At 42.0% G+C, this 12,839-nt stretch overlaps 1 long non-coding RNA gene across 1 annotated transcript in view; it reads right to left on the bottom strand.

Annotated features, from left to right (window-relative positions):
• Positions 1 to 9,013, bottom strand: part of LOC140198587 (uncharacterized) — a 97,967-nt gene extending 88,954 nt beyond the window's left edge. Inside the window, exons 1-3 of the long non-coding RNA XR_011886207.1 lie at positions 8,935 to 9,013; positions 8,105 to 8,186; positions 7,921 to 7,986 (exon numbers count right to left, since the gene is read on the bottom strand). This is a non-coding gene — a long non-coding RNA (uncharacterized lncRNA). The remainder of the gene's footprint in view (positions 1 to 7,920; positions 7,987 to 8,104; positions 8,187 to 8,934) is intronic.
• Positions 9,014 to 12,839: the final 3,826 nt, after the last annotated feature.

Raw genomic sequence — 12,839 nt, 5'->3', positions numbered from 1 at the left:
ACATGATGTCACACAAAAAAGAACATGTGCCATCACCTTGTTGTCACTTAAAAACCTCTTAAATCCTTGGGCTTTTTGAATCTGCAGGCTGGATAAAAACGACACAAGCTCATTGCTCAGGTCACATACCCTCTCCAACACATGGCCTTTGCTCAGCCAGCGAACATCATTATGCAGCAAAAGATCTTTGTTTTCCACTGACATTTCCTCCAGCAATGCTCTGAAAAGGCGATGTTGCAGACTAGAACTCTCACAAACGAAATTTACCAGTCTCGTCACAGTATCCATCGCCTCTTTCATTTCCCCACACAGTTTAGTGCACAACATTGATTTGTGAACAATGCAATGAAATGCCAAGAGTGCTGGGTTAACAGCGGCAAACCTGCTTACCAAGCCTTTGTGTTGTCCCACCATTGACAGAGCCCCATCAGCAACAAGGATCACAATTTTGCTCACAACCAAGCCATTCCTCTCAAAGAACTGTGTCAATTTGTTAAAAATTATTTCCCCAGTTGTGCGCCCAGGCAGAGGAAGCAAACAAAGTAGCTCTTCCAGAAACGTCGTCCCATCAAAAAATCTTGCGAACACAGATAACTCTTCCATATCGGTTCGATCACATATCACTAGTCTATGGCTAGTGATACAGTCATAGTCATAGTCATACTTTATTGATCCCGGGGGAAACTGGTTTTCGTTACAGTTGCACCATAAATAATAAATAGTAATAAAACCATAAGTAGTTAAATAGCAATACGTAAATTATGCCAGGAAATAAGTCCAGGACCAACCTATTGGCTCAGGCTGACTGACCCTCCTAGGGAGGAGTTGTAAAGTTTGATGGCCACAGGCAGGAATGACTTCCTATGACGCTCTGTGTTGCATCTCGGTGGAATGATTCTCTGGCTGAATGTACTCCTGTGCCCACCCAGTACATTATGTAGTGGATGGGAGACATTGTCCAAGATGGCATGCAACTTGGACAGCATCCTCTTTTCAGACTCCACCGTGAGAGAGTCCAGTTCCATCCCCACAACATCACTGGCCTTATGAATGAGTTTGTTGATTTTGCTGGTGTCTGCTACCCTCAGCCTGCTGCCCCAGCACACAACAGCAAACATGATAGCACCAGCCACCACAGACTCGTAGAACATCCTCAGCATTGTCTGGCAGCAGTATGGCTTCCGCTTTCTCCAAATTGGTGAGTAGATTGGAAAAACACTCCTCTGCTAAAACTTCTACTCTTCTTCTTGCTGTGTTAGCCGACAATGGCACCGTCTTTAATATCTCCACAACCGTTTTCTTGGTTTTCTCATCATGACTTAAAACTTCGCCAACCATATCAATTGCACACGTTTTAATCAACTTGGCATCGCGTGCTCTATGGAGGCATAGGTCAAGTGTACAGTGTGGGATGAGATTAAAATAAATTAGAGCAGCGCGCGCTTTATTTACATGTCATGACAGGTGCGTTCACATAAGTGCCAATGGGTCGGCGTGGTCCAGACATTTGGTTCTCGCGGTCCGGACCTGTCCTGTGGTCCACCTATTGGGGTTGTCTGGTCCACATTATAATAAGGGACTACTTTATGTTTTAGTAACCCGTCATTGCATGTGGTATTAGGCACATATTGAGCATGCACTATTAGGCGCGTATAGATCTGTACGTGTGTGCCGAGTTTGGTTTCTGCCAGTAAAGAACCATGAACCTTAGCTCCCATCTCCAGCATTTTTATTAATAGCATTGTTGTGTAACCAGACCACATACACAACAGCTTGGATTATAACAAAGTTGCAGGTTGGGGTTGGATTAAAGTCAGATTTGCAGTTGGGTTTAGGGTTTAAATTAAGATTAGGTTTTGTGACATGGATTTGGAGTGAGGATGAATGGTTAAGATTAGGGCTGAATTACACACTGGAGTTATATTAGACTTACAATCGGGTTTCAGTGTTGGGATTCAGATTTGTGTTAAAATGAAGAATTGTGGCTTGTGTTAGTATTAAGGTTAGGTATTAGAAACTGGTTTTGGAGCAGGGTATGATAAAATTGGAGTTTCGTTGTAGGATTAAGATAAATTAATCCTTATGTAGGGTCTCAGGCTGAAACATCAACAATTTATTCCTCTCCATAGGTACTGCCTGACCTGCTGAATATCTCCAGTACTTTGTGTGCATTCCTCTAGATTTTCAGTATCTGCAGAATCTCTTGTGTTTAAGGTAAGTACTGATGGCTTGGTTTAGGGGGTTACAGAAACGTAGAAATGCCTACCTGTACAAAAGTCTGAGCACATATATATTGCTAAGACTTATACACAATACTCTAAGCTATTTTTATGTCATTTCCTGTGTGTGTTAATTTTTATTTGATTTGAAGCACATAGTGGAAAGACATCCATCTTCATCCACTCTTTATTTGCCCTCGAAACAGCAATATCTGAGAGTCGCTGATATTGGTTAGCATTTAGTAGATACAGTATTGTGCAAAAGTCTTAGGCACCCTAACTACTATATATATGTGCGTAAGACTTTTGCACGGTGCTGTATATTCCACTGCAGGAACAAAATACTTCTGGGTTCAATTCCCGATATATGGTTCTCCTGAGTTCTACCCTATTTTACAATATTAAATTATTTCCTGGATTTTTTTACACCACCAATTTGGTGCAAATAGTGCAAGAGTTCACTTCATATGTCAGTTGCAGATATGTGCAAAGAAATGACAGATGGTGCTTAACCCAAACAAGTGCGAGCTGCTGCACTTTAAGAGGACTAATAGAGAGGAAAGTGTAAAATTAATGGCAGGGCCCTTAGCCTTAATGTACAGAGGGACCTTGGTGTCTAAACCATTGGCGTCCTGAAAGTGGCCACACAAGGAGATATGGTGGCAAGGAAGGCATATGGCATGCTTAAAAGTTCAATGCTCAAAGTAAATTTGCAATCAAAGCACATATATGTCACCATAAACAACTCTGAGATTCGGTTCCTTACCAGTATTAATATTAAATACAAGAAATGCAATTGAATCAATGAAAGACAGGATAGACAAACAATCAATCTGCAACAGACAACAAGCAGTGTAAATATATATTTAAAAAAGTAATAATAAATAAATAAACAATAATGTGAATATCGAGAACGTGAAATGAAGAGTCTTTAAATATAAGTCCATAGGTTGTGGGAAGAGTTCAGTGATGGGGCAAGTGAAATTATCCCCACTGATTCAAGAGCCTGATGATTGAGGGGTAATAACTGTTCCTGAAACTGGTGCTGTGAGTCCTGAAACTCTCAATGGAAGCGGTGAGAAGAGAGTGTGTCCTGGATGGTGGGGTCCTTGATGATGGATGCTGCTTTCTTGTGACACTCAGGAGACAACCTGACAATTTATAAGCTTATGAGAGGCATTGGAAGGGTAGACTAGCAGAATCTTTTACCCAGAGTACAAATGTCAATGACATGCATTTAAGGTGAGAGGAGGAATGTTTAAAACAAATGTGCAGGGTAAGTTTAATACACAATGGATGGTGGGTGCTGGGAGGAGTGCTGGAAGCAGAGAGTTTAGTGGTGTTCATGAGGCTATTAGTAGACACATAGGCATGCAGGGAATTGAGGAATATGGATCATGTACAGGCAGAAGAACATTCATTCAGTTTGACATTATGTTTGGTGTAGACATTGTGGGCTGAAGTGCTTGTTCCTGTACTATTCTGCATTCAATGGGATGTATGTCCAGACCAAATTGTAACTTTAGCTGTCCTCCATAAGCACCTTGCTCTAGAGATCACTGAAGAGTGGAAGCTAAGCAAACTAGTCCTAGTCCAGAACCACGACTGAGTTGGGCTGCTTTGATTTCTGTAGTGTGTTGATACATGAAAGGGTTTCAATTATACCTCTGGAATGAGAGTCTAAATAAGGGAAATTCCTGAGAGCCCCAATTCCCTCCCCAACCACCCACAGCTCTGAGGGCAGAACAAGTAAGACCTTCCTGGGCTTTAACCCATTTCCAATTGACCCACGTGATACAGGTAGGACACTGAAAACCGGCAGCAAGGGAGAAAGACTTAACAGTGACAGACTTTGTCAACTGTTTGGTGAACAATTCACTCAATCATTTGCTGAGTGTTTACTCTGTGATGTTAATCTATTACATTTGGTAAGAAAGGGCAGCTCAAAACGAACACAAACACCACACAGAAGCTGCATTCAAAGCCGCAGATCAAATTGTTCTCCTGCATCCTGTTGTTACTGATTTTACAGCTAACAGTAACTGGAAAAGCATTGAGACATTCTCAATAGTTTATAGCATTCTGGAATTTTTCCACTTAGGTCACACGAAACAATAATTTATGTCCTGTATTCCAGTGGGCATTCTGTGATTCTTTCAGAATGAATTCAGCTGCTCATTACATTAGTAGAATGAGCCTCCTGATGATGATAAGCAAAAGAAGTCCCATTTCAGCCCCTTGGCCTGGGTGAGTTAGTGGATAGCAGTAAGAGGAGAGAGGAGGTGACGAGTGTTAGGAATGATAGTAAGCCTAGCTGCTCCTGAAGAGAACCAAGCAGTCTCCCAGCTCCAAGTCACCATTCCTATTCAGAAATATCCATGAGTAGAACAGAAATATAGATAAGAATTAACTTGCATTGATATAGCACCTATCGCTGCCAGAGCACTTTACAGCCAAAAAATTACTTCTGAAATACAGTCACTCTTGTAAAGTAAGCAAACATGCAGCCAATCACAAACAAGAGAGAATCTGCAGATGATGGAAATCTGAGCAACACGCGCAAAATGCTGGAAGAACTCAGCAGGCCAGGCAGCATCTATGGAAAAGAGTACAGTCAGCGTATTGGGCCTAGACCTTTCTGCACAACCAGAAGAAAAAAAGATGAAGAGTAGGTTTAAAAGGTGGGGGGAGGGGAGGGGAAATACAAGGTGAAACCAGGAGGAGGAGGGGTGAAGTAAGGAACTGGGAAATTGATTGGTGAAAGAGATACAGGACTGGAGAAGGGGGGATCCAATAGGATTAGATTCTACCCTCATCTACTGTCATGATGAGGCCACACTCAGGTTGAAGGAACAAAACCTTATATTCCATCTGGGTAGCCTCCAACCTGATGGGATGAACATCGATTTTTCGAACTTTTGGTAATACCCACCACCGCCCCTTCACCATTCCCCATCCCCTTTTCCCTCTCTCAGCTTATCTCCTTGCCTGCCCATTGTGTCTCTCTCTGGTGCTTCTCCCCCCTATTTTTTCCTCCATGGCCTTCTGTCCTCTCCTATTAGATTCCCCCTTCTCCAGCCCTGTATCTCTTTCACCATTCAACTTCCCAGCTCTTTACTTCACCTAACCCCCTCCCAGTTTCACCTATCATCTTGTGTTTTCCTCTCCCCTCCCCCCCACCTTTTAAATCTACTCCGCATCTTCTTTTTCCCAGTCCTGCTGATGGGTCTTCGCTCAAAACATTGACCGTACTGTTTTCCATAGATGCTGCCTGGCCTGCTGAGCTCCTCCAGCATTTTGTGTGTGAAACACGCAGCCAGTTTGTGCATAGCAAGATTCCACAAACCAGCGGTGATGTAACTGACAAGATAATCTAGTTCAGTGTCTTCAGTTGAAGAATAAATATTGCCTTCGTCATTCTTCTTCAGAAAACTCACCCAGTGTGCAGACAGTTGACTTGTATGGCACTAATATAGCACAAGCAACAAGAATTCTGCAGATGCTGGAAATTCAAGCAACACACATCAAAGTTGCTGGTGAACGCAGCAGGCCAAGCAGCATCTGTAGGAAGAGGTGCAGTCGACGTTTCAGGCCGAGACCCTTCGTCAGGACTAACTGAAGGAAGAGTGAGTAAGGGATTTGAAAGTTGGAGGGGGAGGGGGAGATCCAAAATGATAGGAGAAGACAGGAGGGGGAGGGATAGAGCCAAGAGCTGGACAGGTGATAGGCAAAAGGGGATACGAGAGGATCATGGGACAGGAGGTCCGGGAAGAAAGACAAGGGGGGGGGGGAACCCAGAGGATGGGCAAGAGGTATATTCAGAGGGACAGAGGGAGAAAAAAGAGAGTGAGAGAAAGAATGTGTGCATAAAAATAAGTAACAGATGGGGTACGAGGGGGAGGTGGGGCCTTAGCGGAAGTTAGAGAAGTCGATGTTCATGCCATCAGGTTGGAGGCTACCCAGATGGAATATAAGGTGTTGTTCCTCCAACCTGAGTGTGGCTTCATCTTTACAGTAGAGGAGGCCGTGGATAGACATGTCAGAATGGGAATGGGATGTGGAATTAAAATGTGTGGCCACTGGGAGATCCTGCTTTCTCTGGCGAACAGAGCGTAGATGTTCAGCAAATCGGTCTCCCAGTCTGCGTCGGGTCTCGCCAATATATAAAAGGCCACATTGGGAGCACCAGACGCAGTATATCACCCCAGTCGACTCACAGGTGAAGTGTTGCCTCACCTGGAAGGACTCTTTGGGGCCCTGAATGGTGGTAAGGGAGGAAGTGTAAGGGCATGTGTAGCACTTGTTCCGCTTACAAGGATAAGTGCCAGGAGGGAGATCAGTGGGGAGGGATGGGGGGGACGAATGGACAAGTGAGTTGTGTAGGGAGCGATCCCTGCGGAATGCAGGGGGGGGAGGGAAAGATGTGCTTAGTGGTGGGATCCCGTTGGAGGCGGCGGAAGTTACGGAGAATAATATGTTGGACCCGGAGGCTGGTGGGGTGGTAGGTGAGGACCAGGGGAACCCTAATCCTAGTGGGGTGGCGGGAGGATGGAGTGAGAGCAGATGACTAATATAGCACCTTGGATTATATGCACAATTGAGTAAGTTCTGAAAAAATGTCTTTAAAAAGGGAGGGGAGATAGTTAATTTTAGTGAAGGAATTTCAGAATGTGCATATTTGACAGCTGATTGCACAATGATTAAAATGGGCAAGTTACAGAAATTCCAACTGCAGGACCTCAGATATTTTGGGAGACACTATATGAAACTTATAAAAAGTAGTGGTGGTAAGGTCGTGTGGAATCCAAAAGCATAAGTGAGTGTCTATGCTTCACTGGAAACCAGTGTAGATCCCTAAGCATGAGGATCTGAGACTCTAGGTATAACTAGTATTACCTCACTAGACTCATGGCAGTGGTGAAATATTTACAGCATTTGAAGTCTATGAAGGGCATCTGGACGAGTAAGGTCAATTTTGTAGCAGAGGTGGTGCATACTTTGATAAGAAAATAGAACATTTATGTATTTCTTTGAATTTTGAAAAAAAAAATTGTGTTAAAAAAAAGTTATTAAAAATTAAAATAATACTATAAATTTCAGTTCACAATTAGTCCTTGTACCATTGGACAAAATTTACCAAAGAATTTAGAAAGTAAGGGAGATATAAATATTTAGTGAATAGTTGAGTGGTACAATGGTGCTGCTGATAGAGCCGCTACCTTGCAACTCCAACAACTTGGCTTCATTCCTGATCTCCAGTGCTGTCTGTATGGAGTTTGCATGCTCTCTCTCTCTCTCTGACCATGTTGTTTTTCCCCAGGCGCTCCAGTTTCTTTTGTTTTTATTTCTTAATTAAAGATGTAGCATACTCAAAGGCCCTTCCAGCCCAACGAGCCCGCAAAGCCCAATTACAGCCAAGTGACCAATTAATCCACTAATTCAAACATCTTTGGAATGTGGGAGGAAACCAGAGTGCCAGGAGGAAACCATGGGGAGAACATACAGAGTCCATACAGACAGGTTGAAGCACTAGTAGTTAAACATTATGCTACCGTGCGGCCTCCAACATCTGACATCTCAAATACACGTGGGTTGGTTGGTTAGCTGGTGACTATAAACTGCCCCTAATGTAACTATGTGGATATGGGGAAGTGGGTGGCAGAACCTGGGAGGAATCTGGAGGAAATAGGTCAGAGGTTACCTGAGTGGAAGAATGTTGTTCAATCAGCAGGTGTAAACTTGATGGCCAAATGGTTTCCTTCAGTTTCTTAAGGAAATATAGAAATGCATAAAATTAGAATAACTTAATTCCATATTCCACGCTGAACCTAATAGGATTTGCTTGTCAGATATAGTGAATGTAATAGATTCATGACTGTCATTACCAGAACTACTTCATGAAAAATGAGCCTTTGGTGAAGATGTTGGCTGGTTTCAACTGAAGTTGACTGCTAAAACACTGCAATGCTTTGGAGAGAACAAAGGAAAAACAATGGTTAAAGAAATACGTGCACACCTAATTTTTAACTTCACATTTTTAAAACTGACGTAGGTTTGCTGCTGTGCATATCTCTGGCATTTTGGATTTATATGTTGTCTGCCACCTCTGACCTTAACTATGACTTTCTGGCCTGGAAATAAAATTTTCAGATTCCAGACAAGTTATGTTATCAAGCCCAGCCGGGTCCTGAGGCAGGGTTTCAGACTGAAAAGCTGGTCGTTCTTTTCCTCCTCACAAATGCTGCTTGGCCCTTTGAATTCTTCCAGCAGGCTGTTTGTAGCTCCACATGCCTTGCCCACTCCAGTTCCCCTTGAAGTGTCACTGTGCCATAAAGTGATTTTAATGTGAATTTTATGCTGCACACAGAACTACTTTGACACAGATTCTGAAGGAAATATATTGGATCACCAACAAGCATTGTAGTTATACAGTAACTTTAAATAAAGTAAAATGACCCAAGGCACTTTGTAGGAGTGAATACTAACATGTCTTACACTAGGTAAAAATCGTTACAGTCAAAAGGTTGGTCGTAGGTTTAAAGGAAGAGAAAGAATCTGAGGGGTTTAATGAGGGAATTCCAGAGTTTAGAACCTTGACAGCTTAAGGCATAGTTCCCAAAGTTAAACAATAGACTGGTCTAGTCTATTTAAAGCAGCTAGGATTGGTAAAATAAACACAGAATTTAAAGAAGACCGAATATGGACAGAAACTTACAAAAAAGAAGCTGGTTGAATGATTGAAGTTGGTCCAATGAGAGGACTGAGGTGGCATAAAACAGAGCCTACTTAGAACTCCACTGTTTCTTAAATGGCATTGGGAATGCAGCCTTGCTTGATCAGTTGAGCAGTGCCCTAAACCTTAGCTCCCTCAGCTCCAGGAAAAACATGCATTTTTCAAATGCAGTGGGAATTACAGACATTAGCTAATTAGTTAACCACTACTAGTCCCACAACAAAACTGGGAGAAAAAAACAGGCTACAAATTATAACTGGTTCAATGCAGTGCTAGTTTATTTGAAACGGAGGGAGAATTTTCAGAGACCCAATCTCCATTTGTTGCTATTCTGCCAAAATGTACTTCAACACACAGCAACTTGCATAGTCATTAATTAGTCTCAGTAATTTTAATACTTGTGCAACCGTGGCAGCTTTGTATTACCTAGATGACATCAGTAATCTCGTTATACTTTTTATATTCTTTATATATTTTTATACTCTTTATACTTGGAATGTTTAATATCAACCAGACCTATACACATGTTCCCTGTTGCTGATGCATTTTGTGACCCTAGAATGCCATATAAAACACGACTGTTAGTGCTATCATAGTCTGAGATTTATGATTTCTATTACTGCACAGCCCTTTAAAGTTTAAGCAAATGGAGCACTCTTTGTTTTAAAGAGCAGCATTCATCAAAAAAGATGTTTTACCTGAAGGTGAACTGGACTGGTCTATTTAAAGTGGGATTGCCTGCATTACATTTTGCTATGAATTTAAACAGGAATGTGTCGTTATCAGTTAACATTTCACTATAGATAGGATATTCTTAGCAGCAGGAAGCTTTGGTGCACTGGTTTCCCTCAATTTGAAAAGGATTGTCAACTACATAGCAAGTTGAAGGGTTTTTTCCTGTGCCATGCTCTTCTATGTTCTGTATAGTTGGTACTGAGTACACATCACTAAATCTCTAGCAGTGTGTGACGATTTTCCTGATATAGAAGAAAGCACATCAAGGCAATACAATCTGCCATGCTTGCATAGGTATTAAAATAACCTGAGCCAATAAACTGGGATGAGATTTATGAATCTCAAACCAAATCCAAAGTGCTCTTAAAATTGAAGGTTTACTCCTCCAGCCCAATCAGTCTACGCTGACCATGATGCCCACATCCCTCTAAGCCCTGGGCTTCCATGTACCCATCCAACTAATTCTTAAATGATATTTTCATACCTGTCTCAACCTGCCACTCACTTCCAACTTATCACCTGCAGCCAATTTAAACCCAGCTCTGATCAACAGGGCTTTGTCCACCCATTGAACCAGTCCGCCTCAACCAGCTGCTCCTAGCCTTGTAGTGTTACCTTGTAGTGTTAAGCATCCACTCTCTCTTGCTTTGTTGCTCCTTGTGGCTTATTATTTTGCAGTTTATTATTAAAGAGATCACTCACTGCAAAATCATCTCCACTGCTCAGATTTTGGGTCAAGCCTCCTCCATATTTCCTGACAGGCCTGGCCAATCTCTCCCTACAACTCAGGCCCTCTAGTCCTGGCAACATCCTCATAATTATTTTCTGCACTCTTTTCAGTTTAACCATGCCTTTCTTATTAACAAGGTGTCAAACCTATCACAGTACTCCAAGTGTGGCCTCACTAATGACTTGCACAACTGCAGCATGATGTCCCATCCCCTATACTCAGTGCCCTGACTGATGAAAGCAAACATGTTAAACACCCTTTTCACTACCATATCTACCTGTGATACCACATTCAATGAACTATGCATTTGTACCCCTTGGTCTCTTTATTCCATTATACTACCATTCAAAGTACAAGTCCTGCACAGGTTAAACTTTACAAAATGTATTATCTCACACTTACCTATATTGATATCCATTTTTTACTCTTTGGTCTATTTTCCTAGCTTATCAAGATTCCCCTGCAATCAATAACTTTTTCCACTACCAACATCACCTCCTAACTGTGTTTTCACATTTATGTAAATAATGAATAACAAGGGTCCCAGCACCAACTCCTGTAGTACGATGCTAGTCACCGGCCTTCATTCCCAGTGACAACCTTCACCCACCACCTTTGCTACCTACCTTCGAGTCAATTTTGAATCAGCTTAACTGGCACTTTCTGAATTCCATGGGAGCCAACCTTCCAGACCAGCCTAGCACGCAGGACCTTTTCAAAGGCCTTGCTAATCTTCAAATAGACAACATCCACTGTTCTACCCTTGTCTACCTTTTTGGTTTCATCTTCAAAGAGTTGTATAAGGTTCATTAGGCATGACTTTCCACACACAAAACCATTCTAACTCCTAATCAGACTTTCTACACCCAAATACTGGTAGTATTAGACCAATCTGACATCAGATAATTTTTGGCTTAATTGTGTATTACCCATTTTATTTCAGTATTCCTGCCACTGGGTTGGAAAGTTGTGAGCTCAAGTTGCACTCCAGAAATCTGAGTCAAATTTCTAGTGCAGCACTGAAGAAGAACTGCACAGTTATGTGTCACCCTTCTTTCACCATGATCCCTGGGCTCTCTGTCCTACACTGGCCTCTACTCTGACAATGTCAAAGTTTTACCTGTGGCACCACAGAAAGCATCTACTGTATCCAGATGCAACAAGATTGGTATGGTGGGTGGTCTGCCCAAGACCTCAACAAATTGAAGAGCGTTGTGGACATAGCTTATCCATCAAGAAAGCCAGCCTTCCATCCATGGACTCTGTCCGTACCTCTCACTGCTTCAGGAAAGCAGTCAATATAATACAATACCTCTCCCACACTGGATATTCTCTCATCTTCCCCCAATCATTGCACAGAAGATATAAAAGCTTGAAAAAAATGCACACTGGGCTCACTGGTAGCTTCTATCCCGCTGTTATAAGACAATTGAATGGACATTTTATATGTGATAAAGATGAACTGATCTCACAATCTACCTCATCATGGAACTTGTACCTTACTATTTATCTGCACTGCACTTTCTCTGTAACTGTAACACTATATCCTACATTGTGTGAGTGGTTTTCTCTTTGTACTACCTTGGTGTTGTGAAATGATTTGTTGCATGGCATGTAAAGCAAAGTTTTTCATTATATCTCAGTACACATGCCAATAATAAAACAGTTACCAGTCTCTTTCTTGTTTTCAAATGTCTCCAAAGCCTTGGCATTCCCTTGCATCAAGGATTATTGAGGGAGTGCTGGAAATACGCACTCAGGCTGAAGACCTCAGTGAATGTTGGGCAGGGTTGAATGGAGAAGTGGTCTACTCCAGCTCCTATTTCTTGTTCTGACATTCACTACCCTTAAAGTTCTCCCCCCAGCATTCCCATGCCCCCTGGATATCTGCCTTCTCCTACCCTGGCCCTCTGTGCACACCTGATTATTTCACCACCAGCTGTGATGACTTCAACCAAATGCCATCAGCTTTGGAACTTCCTTTCAATTCTTTATGTGCTTTCAGATGTTCCTTAAATCAAGCATCAGTTCCTAAGCCACCTTTCAGTTTGTGCAAGCTGCCTATGGAGAGCAAACCAGGTTTCCTGAGATTATACTGCTGGGTTTTGCTGGCAATATGGCTCTCAAGTTTCCTACTTAATTCTCCCTCCAATCACAATTCATACACACAAGACTATGCATTCAAAGTGTATGCAAATCAAGCAAATTAGTTCTTTTGTCTTTGTTTAAGTATAATTTTGTTTTGGTCAATTTTTTATAATGTTTCTGTGAAGCATCTCAAAATGCTAGACAAAGCTAATTATGTCATTAACAAAGTGTTGTCACACTTCAGTTAGTTGTAAGGAAGCCAACCTTACCAGCGATGGAAAGAAAAGTTTCTTCAAATATTCAGAAAAATAACACGGGATATTGTCATCAATAA

Source organism: Mobula birostris, chromosome 6, assembly GCF_030028105.1.
Source record: "Mobula birostris isolate sMobBir1 chromosome 6, sMobBir1.hap1, whole genome shotgun sequence".
In the NCBI taxonomy this organism is placed as follows: Eukaryota; Metazoa; Chordata; class Chondrichthyes; order Myliobatiformes; family Myliobatidae; genus Mobula; species Mobula birostris.
Note: the sequence above shows the minus strand (reverse complement) of the source record. Positions and strands in the feature narration are given on the sequence as shown.